Genomic DNA, 10,007 nt, shown 5'->3' with positions numbered 1-10,007 from the left:
TCACCCGCAGAATAAACACCAAGTCCGCCAAAAGAAAAAGGTAAGGTGGCAAGTCGCCACTTCCAATCGCCAAAGCCAGGCCCCGAAGCAGTAACAATACGCACCAAAGAAGATCGAAGAGCCTCATCGAAAGTGCGCTGAGCAGACTCAAAAATACTAGGGGGACAAGTACGCAAAGTAAAGTAGAGTTTAGAAACTCCAGTGCATGCCCTAAGCAACAACAACTCACACTGAGGATCATCGAGCTAAGCAACCTTATCCATAAGCCCAATGGTCTTGATTACCCTCTGCATCACAAGCTCACCACTAAAAACAGGATTGGAACTAGCGGGACCACCAAGCAACTTAACACCATGCAAAGGACGAGCAATATCAGGGGGAAAGACTCCCACAAGCCTGCTACGGGGGTCCTCAGTAAGACAGAAAACCTCGGTCTTCCCCACATTAAGATGTAACCTGAGACAAGGCCCACTACTAGAAATTGTACATCTAACGAGAACATGATAACGACGACACCTATATTTTGTCGTGGTTTCTTTAGCGCGCTAATTTTTACGACAAAAAAAAATTCCATCGTCTAAATTCTATATAAAAAATAAACAAAAAATAAAAATAAAACTATGTTTGTCGTTATCCCCCTTTTTCGTCCCTTCAGTTTCCCTTCACCTTTAACCTAAAACCTTCATTGAAATCGCCTCCCACCTAAGCTGAAAATTTCGATTCTTTATCACCTCTTTTTCACTCTACTCCAACCAAAAACACCAAATTATACTCACCTTTCTTTAGTTGACCAAAGATGCAGTTCAATAACTGTGGATGCCCGAGGCTATTAAACATTGAATTTGCCAATTTTATGCAAGATGGCAACCCCGTTTGATTGGTATGTAGCATATCCATATGTCTTTTCTACTTTAAATGAATTTCCCTTTAAAATGGATATAGGGATTGCAAAGATTTTAGTTCAATCGATTAAAATTGTGTTCAGATGTCACTGGAAAGTTTCTTGAATCGCAACTATCATTTCTGGTAAATTCCTATTTTTCTTTAATTAATACAATTAATTCTTGTTTTTGAATTTATCAATTTTTTGAATGCTCATATTGTTCATAAATTTTTCTTTGAATTCTATGAGTACGGGAATCCTACGTGATAACTTCCTGGCAGTCAGTTTTTGTTCGTGTTTACTATTGATGGGTGTTCATCAATTATAAGGTTTGATTTCTCCAAATAGTGCTTGATTCATGTATTGTTTTTCATGGACGATTTGTCTTTGTTCGGTTTTTTATGCTTATCTGAATCGATGAGAAGTAATTGTAGTTGTGAATTGAACTTGGGTAGACTTTATTAGAACTACACGAACATATGTAATCTAAACCAACTTATGAATAAGTGAAAATAAGGTAAGCGTAACACACCCTCAGTGAAAACATATACTCTGTGTTCTTTAATTTTACAGAGGTGGTCTGATATGACAGTGATGTTCACTTTTGGATTATTGCAATAGTCTCTTCTTTAAACACCAATTCCCCACCCTTCAAATAAGAGAGAAGAAAAATAATTGGAAGCGAAGAGTTTTCATATATAGATGGTTGTTATCCTTGTGGTGTTACCATTTTATTTCCTTTAGAGTACATTCCTTCGCTTTGAATGTCGATTCTGTCTCTGTCAGCCTTACCCCATCCCGAATCTTGATGGTCACTGGCAGTCAGTTTTTGTTCGTGTTTACTATTGATGGTTGTTCTCTTTGATTTGTCGTCAATGTTTCTTGAATTCTAACTAGATTTTTATCATTCGTAATATTTAGTGCAGGCAGATCACTTCAGTATTGCAGAAAAGACCAACTACTTGGTTTTCATGATTGTTGTCTTTCAAGTGTGCTAAATTTCCAATCTATGCTTGCTTTTGAAGGCTGTTTGTGTTTTTTTCTTGTATCCATGTGTTGGCAAGCATAATTAATTCATGTTTGTTTCTGTTAAGAGCATCAGATTTCGGTATTAAAACTAGCAATTCTTGATGCTAATGGTGTACCATTTTCAAAAGAGGTACACACTACTAGAAATTGAGCATTTAACGAGAAATAATACGTTCATCGTTAATGTTCAGTGAAAAGATGAAGAAAAAAAAGAAAAAAAAGTAAAAAAAGTTGTTCGTCGTTATCCAAATTCCCAGTAGCGCTATGTTTTTAATTTTCGAAGCTTGCTTCAAATTTTACTCATCTCTAACCTAAAACCTTCAGTTAAACTTGCAGTTTTGCAATTCTTATTATTAAAAATGAAATATTAGGTTATCTCTCTTCCCTCTCCCTACATAATTGATCAAAGATGCAGTGGAAATATTCCATGTGCGGCGAAGCTATTAACCTTGAATGTAATCTCTTTATGCGCAACAACATTTGCTTGGTATGTTTCCACCTCTTTTCAACTTTAATATTTTTTCCCTTAAAAATGAAACAGGGTTTGATTTAGCTTTTTTGGTTCAATTGATTGGAATTGTTCTCAGATACCGCTGAGAATTTTTTGAATTGCAATCATCTAATTCAATCTGGTAAGTTCCATAAGTTTTTTTTCTTTAATTAATACAATTTATCTCAAGCTTTTTTGTATTGAATTGAATTATTAGTTGAATCCTTTATGTTGCGGATTGAAACTCTTGTAATTTATTCAAATTGGACGGCAAAAAGGAATTTACTTTTCTCTTCTTCATTTGGGCATATCTTATCGTTACTTATTTTGTAGTTTAACAGTCCAACTTACAGTTTAGGAATTGAGTTAGGTTTTTAATGAACTAAAACTTATGTTTGATTCTTTGTTGCTGCTAAGTATGTATAATACTTTCATTGTCTTCCCCCTTTCAGTGTTTCTGTACTCCTTAATAAAATATAAAAATTTAAATTATCCAGCTTTCCCCTGATTTCCATCTTCCAAAAAGCCTTATATTCTCTAGACTTAAAGTTTGTCACTTGAGTCATGGTGTTGGTAGCTTTAAGGAGAGTATATTTACTATGCACTCAAATAATTATGATCAAGGAGATTCTAGCTACCCTTAGCTCATTCAAAACAAAGGACATAGATTCAGTACTTAAGTACTACCATCAAGCTGAATGGAAGCTCGATGTCCATCAGATGAAAACCAAGTCCTAATTGCAATATCCCCCTCTGGTCCTCCCCCTCTTTTTTTTTTGTTATGATGGATCTCTATTGGTTGAGAAGTGTTCTTGTATTTCAGGTTCTAACAAGGTCTGAAGGTTTCTCGGTGAAAAAAAAAACTAGCTAGAAGCCTTGAAGATGGAAGCAATGCTTTATACGAAACTGAGTAGAATATTATCTGAATTACATAACTGGTTAATTTTCACTAGCTTCAATGCTATTGGAGAAAGATAAAAGAAACACATGTGGATTGCCGTGACAGTAAGAATTTAGACTGTAAGGTACGCCTCTAGTCTGGGAGGCTTGGCTTTTGAATTTGGTATTGCGTATTATTGAAGGCTTGGCTTCCGATTTTTGTTGTGTTGTTTTCATTGCTGCTCTTGTGTTCCTTCTGGTTTGCTTTAGGTCAAAATTGGTTTGCTTCATGTCAGAACTCTTAGTCTTTTACTATCTCCAAAGTACTTTGATTTTCTCTTTTGTGATTTGCTTTGATGTTATCATTACAGGGTATCATGTAAGATTTAGTTGAATGATGGTAATGTTGATGCTTTATCAAAAACTTATACGATTGTAGACACCTACTTTTGTCCCCATTCCCGAAAGGGAAAGGTTCGATGATGAAAGCATAAATCTCCACTTGACAACGCATCTCCTATAAAATAAACGAATCTTAATTCCCCTTTTCATTTCACCTGAAACCTGATATTTATAGAAAACTGCTATTTATGGAAACCTGCTAAAAATAGTGACTGCCGTAAAAGGTAGCTTCTAAAGTGGCAAATCATAAAGGATAGAAACCTGTCAGAATTAGGTGTTGCATTCCAACATAAATCCTAAATGAGATAGAAAACTGCGAGAATCCTATTCCTAATATGATTCGGAAATAAGAGTTACGTATTAATTAAAATCCTAACGAGCCTAGAGTTCGTAACGGGCCCAGACGCATTCCGTCATGAAATTGATACGCACTAAAAGACTCGATTAAGTCTCAAACTCTACGGATTTCAGGAATCCGAATCTGACTAAGAAAACAGCCCAGACCCTATTTTCAACGCCTGGCTCTGGGCGCTGAAATCTTCGGCGCCCAGGCCTGGGCGCTGAAAATAACTGGGTACGTGTTTTTTCCTAATTCTTTATGGATTAGAACTCTGCAATTCTATCTTTCCACGAACTCTTCCCTATAAATACAGCCCCAAATTCGACGTGAAAGGAACACACACACAACTCATAATCATATTCTGAGTATTGACTCCAACCCTTAGCCTAAGCCTCACGCTGCGAAACTGTTCACGCGTTCTGTCGCAATCGATCCATAAATCGAACAGAATGTATCCTGTCCCATAATTGAGATTCGTTAAAAAAATGGAGAAATAGCAAAGTCAAAGTGGTTTGTTTTCTGAGAACCGTGACGCACCTCTCAAGGGTGCGTCGTAATGTGTCCCTTTTCGATGATTTAATTGCTTTCCTCGCCCTTTTTATGAACTGTTAAACTAACTAAATCTGATTGTTCTATCACGCCTAACAAATATAATATTTTTGGGAAATTGGATTATCATTCTAGGTCCCTTAATGCAATCTAAATCAGATAATCGCGATCGATCTAGTATTATATGTTGCATATTGCTAAAATCAACTCAGATTAGTTTAATAGTTAATGCATGTCCCTTCAATTATTTATGCTGAGCTAGTAAGGATATCCTGCCTCTGGAGTTATCGACGAGCGAAGTACTCCTCTCGGTAGTTACAGTCCCCCGAACCCTCAATCTCTACCTTGCGGGTGTATGTTGAGAGATCCCCACACCAGGGATCACAAGGGAACCTACGGCCGTCGTGGTCAAACATAATTGCACTCCCTTTATGTCACGATAACCGGGTTTTGTCAGTTTTTCTCATTGTCGTTAAAAACTGAATGGCGACTCCTATATTACTAGTCAATTGGGTGTAAACTCACAGGAAATCCAATTACACTTGATTAAATAAAAAGAATCGTCACACCCACGAGGGACGAGGTCACGCATTAGCCTCGTGCTTTTTCGACCCCCTCACAGTGGCGACTCCACTGGGGATAGTGAAGGAAATACTCGTGCTTGTAGGTAATCAAAATAGCCGAAGGGTGAAACGATCCTACCCCGCGTTTATTTCCCCATCAAGTTGGGACGACCTGAAAATTAGCATATTAATGTGAACGGGCAGAACCGCATAACGAATCTCGGCTCCCTCGGGAGTTGGGACTAAGGATACCTTTTTCCGCCAATAGGGGGTCGCATACGACGCGCATGTTGCCCACTCGGTACTTGTGCAGGTAGTACACCTATCCCGAACCCAATCGCTCGCTCATTAGGTCCCTCTCGCCTGCATGCCCCCTTGGCTTGCACTTGCGGGTTGGCCTCTTGAGCGAAATTCGTCTGTTGAAGACACTACCTCGACCGGGGCATGTGTTGGATCTACGATAGAAGCGGTACCAAGCCAGACACAAATAAACTACCCATAGAAGCCTATCATAAACTACGTGGCATATTTAATTTTCAAATCCATGTTTGTAATGTAGTTATGTGTAGCGAAATATATGATTGTGTGCGACAAACTATCCTAGAAAACCAACGACCTTAAAAATTGCCCAAACATTCATAGACTAATTTGCCAAAGAGTTATACCGAAACACGTGTTCCGCAAACCCGAATGATCGCCACAAAAATGAGCGACGCTCGGGATGACCTGTAACGAATCCCACAAACGCTGCTACGCGTAAAGGACGTTATTAGGCAAGCACGCAAATCGAAGTCGCATAAACAGAAGACAGAAAACGAGAACCAGCCAGGGACGCATTTTCAACGCCCCTGGCTGGGCGCCAGAATTTCTCACGCCCCTCGCTGGGCGCTGAAGTTGCTGCTTGGCCTTCTGGTCAGGCGCAGCAGCCTCGGTGCCCGCGCGAAAGGAAAATACGTACCGCAAAAAAAATGTTCATAAAAAGAATTGCTACGAGGGCGTAAGAAAAGCACTCGATTTCAAAAGCGACTCGTGAAAAAATTAATAACTCTTTGTGTCATTGTTAGGCCTCCTACGACGACAATGCTCGGCACCAAAACCGAACATGCTAATAACTATGAATTTCACACGGGCAAGTGTTTCGAAAATCCAAAGAATGACCAAAATAAAAAAAAAACCAAAAAGTGTACCGACAAGAGGAAAAGTGAAAAACCAATTTAGAGAGTCGAAGTCTAGACTAAGTAATGCTTAAAACTTTGGGAACCTAAACTTTAGCTTATCTTATGCCTAGGACTGGTCCTGCCACTTGGTGCCGATCAGGGAATCAACGGTTAGTGCGTCTCGAAGATTCATCGCCAACATCAGGTTTAGTGACTCCAAGCTCCGTCCGTCGTCCCTCATTTCAAGGATCTCCTCTTCCCCAACCTCGATTCGCACCTTCAAACATGTCCATCGAAGATTTGCGAGACCAGATGGTCCAAATGACCCAACTTATGGGCCAATTGAAAATGGAAAATGAAGCTTTAGCGGCTGCGCAAGCCAAAAATGACCTCGATAACGAGAAGAGGATTGAAAAAATGGTCCTACAACAAACCATGGGGAGCAAATACTTCTCCCTCGATCCTGAACCTTTTCCTGGCAAACTACCAGAAAAGTTCAGTTCATCTGACTTACCAAAGTTCAAGGCCACGGACAACCCCCGTGATCATCTACTGAGCTTTGTGAATGCCATGAACTTGAAAGGTGTGGACAAGTCCATGTATTTACCTGCCTTTCCTTTGTCCTTGGAACCCGTACCGCTCAAATGGTACTATCACCAGGACCCTAAGCTCTTCCCCACTTGGGAAGACTTTGTCAATGTCTTCATCAAGCAATACTCGTCGAACATGGATTTCCAAGTCACCATGCGCGAGCTGGAAGTTCTCTTCCAAAAGAAAAATGAGGGTTTCACGACCTACTTTGCTAGGTGGAGGGACCAGGCGGCCCAGCTAATCAATAGGCCTCCCGAAACAGAATTGGTCCAAAAATTCATTGACAACCTGGACCCGGCTTACAGACAACACCTTAGGTACCTGGGACTTGACACTTTCAAAAGAGTTTATGATGTGGGAATAAAGATCGAGGACGACCTCGCCAAAACCATACAAAGCAAACCCACATATAAAAACAACACCTACAATCGGGGTAACACATCCCAAGCCCAAGAAGTCCATGCTGTAGAAGAGACTCCCGCCCGAAGAAGCCCTGGAAGATGGGTCTGAGATCGAAAGTTTGCCCCACTCGGGTCGACTTTGGTACAAGCCTTTGAAAGACTAACCAATCAAGGAAAGTTGACACCTATAGGCCCCACCCGTGACCCTCTTGTCAAAAGCAAATATTGGGTCGAAGGTACTTACTGCAAATTCCATCAAGGAAATGGGCATGACACTGAAAACTGCTGGAATCTAAAACATACGATCCAGGACATGATAGAGGATGAAGTGATACCTCTCCCTAATGTTGGCAAACCCAACAACAACAAGAGCCCACTCGGCTCTTGTCACATCTCTCTCGACCAACCGGAGAACTTCGACCCCTCGGTGTATATTACACCTCAAGGTGCACCACTCGCTGTGGTCCCTATGGATCGAATCGAGAGAGAAGTGTGCGGTGTGTGGAATGATGATGCTGAAGATATTTACCTATCTCAAGTGTCGGGCCAGGACCTCTTCACTGAAACTTGGCCCGGGTATGCCCTCATTGACACCACCCCTCAGGAGCCCGAGGTCGACAACCTCACCCGATCCGGAAGAATATACCAACCGGATATTCACCCACCTCCTATGGACGACATTCCGGTTAGGCAAACTCCTGAGAATGGACGGCACGCCACCGTCGCAGAAGTCATTGAAAATCCTCTCCTGAAACAACTAAAAAGAACCAAGGTCGAGATTACCATCTGGGATCTCATGTGTACTTCAAAGGAACATCGCGAAAAGCTTATTCGCTCACTTGACCTCATCTCAGTACCTACAGACATCACACCTGACTCATTGGTTAGCCATGTCACGAGAGATGCCGGGGAAAAGGCCATAGTTTTCACGGATAAAGACTTACCCAAAGATGGGGGTGCTCACAATAAAGCCCTTTACCTAGTGGTTGGATGCAAAGGACAAAACATCCCCCTAGAGCTCGTAGATAATGGTTCGGCGGTTAATGTCTGCCCATTGCAAACCGCCCATTGCTTGGGGCTAGGAAACGATGACTTCCAAACCTCCACGCAAGGGGTACGAGCTTATGATAACTCCCGAAGGCCTGTATTGGGAAAAATCAACCTTACCATACAAACCGGGCCTGTGGCACGCACCACGGAGTTTCAAATAATCGACATCAAGCCCACTTTCAACCTCCTCTTGGGGCGACCTTGGCTCCATGACTTAGGAGGTGTGGCTTCTACCTTGCACCAAATGGTTAAACTTAACCATAACGGGGTAATACTAGAAATCCGCGCCCCTCCTCTCGACGTCAGTTGTACTATGGTTGGAACGGCCGAAACTGCAGACGACCTTTATGGGTTTCAAATGGAAGAAGCAATCCAGTTCATCGAAGATTATGACCCAGCATTCCTAGACCCGCATGCATCCCGAGTCATCCCTAGAATGCTGTTAGCTCAAGGTTATTTCCCAGGAACCCCGTTGGGCATAAGGAAGAAGGAATACACATTCCATCCTTTTCCCAACAAATCTACTTCCTTTGGCTTAGGTTATGAACCAACGGAGGAAGATATTGCTGACCGCCTGTCTAGGCTACGCCTTAACAAAGCCAAACAAACCACCCTCCTTCCCCCGTATCAAAGGACCCTTAACGGCATGTTTGTTCGGGAAGGAGAAGGACACCCATGTTGTGATTTCCCTGAACCCTTCGTTCAGGATGGCTTGCTAAAACCCTGATTTGAAATTTTCCATGACTGCCACACCTTGGACGAGGCACCCCACCTCACCAAGACTAAAACAGCTGAAATATTGGACAACCAGGCTCTATGGACATTGTTTAACGAATCGAGGCCTATGGAGAACGGGACTGTGATGACTACCCTAGCTTTAAAAGATGAAGGTTTCGATCTAACCCGGTTAATCTCTCCTGCATCAACACTAGAAGAGGTCGAGAACGGATGGGTGAAGACATATCAGTGGGTCAACGCAAAAGGCATGGAATTCAAGATGAGTACCGGTGAAGGACCGAAGTTTTATGAGACTAAACCCCAGGCTTGAGCCATATAGAGCACCATTAGTAAAAAAGCGCCTAGTAGTTCTTTAGATTGATAGAAAAAAATAATAGAGACTTTAGATGGTCCTAAGGCCCCTTAGAATATGGGTCAGTTTTATTTCAGTGTGTTTTCCTTACTTTCCGAATCAATAAAAGCGTAATATTTCTCCTAAAATTTTTCTCTAACACTAAATAAACACCAAATGTACTTGCAAAATACAAAAATAAAGAGGCGGCCCACTCTAGGCCCAATAAACAAGGCCCACTCGGTCTTGAATCGTGACATCGAAATTCATCAAACCCCAAAAAAGAACCACATTATCATATTACCAAAACATAAGGGTCTAACCCATGCAACCCAAAGAAAGCAAAAGAAACCATGCAAATGTTGCTCAAGAAAAAACTCATAAAAATAAACGCCGCCTCCAGCATCAACACGCACCTCAACCCACCTCAAAAGCTTACACAAAGATCTTCATAACTTCCGCACCCTAACCCCATTTTCAAAACTGTTTCGGGTCACGAATAGAAAAAATTAATCCGGACAAAAACGCACTACGCTAACAGTCAAAAAGCCTCCAAAATAGCCTCAAAATTGGCTTTAAATACGAGCAAAATATCAAGGCACAA

The 10,007-nt window shown here is 41.3% G+C and overlaps 1 long non-coding RNA gene across 2 annotated transcripts; it reads left to right on the top strand.

The window, feature by feature from the left end:
* Window positions 1-438: 438 nt before the first annotated feature.
* Window positions 439-3,628, top strand: LOC110789391 (uncharacterized). 2 transcript variants are annotated; one of them, XR_002533592.2, is made up of 3 exons: window positions 561-880; window positions 986-2,544; window positions 3,226-3,628. It is a non-coding gene; the product is annotated as an uncharacterized lncRNA (long non-coding RNA). The 2 variants fall into 2 exon arrangements; XR_008924290.1 differs by having other exon boundaries at window positions 439-2,544.
* Window positions 3,629-10,007: the final 6,379 nt, after the last annotated feature.

Source organism: Spinacia oleracea, chromosome 6, assembly GCF_020520425.1.
Source record: "Spinacia oleracea cultivar Varoflay chromosome 6, BTI_SOV_V1, whole genome shotgun sequence".
NCBI lineage: Eukaryota > Viridiplantae > Streptophyta > Magnoliopsida > Caryophyllales > Amaranthaceae > Spinacia > Spinacia oleracea.
This window is presented reverse-complemented; position numbering and strand designations above follow the sequence as displayed.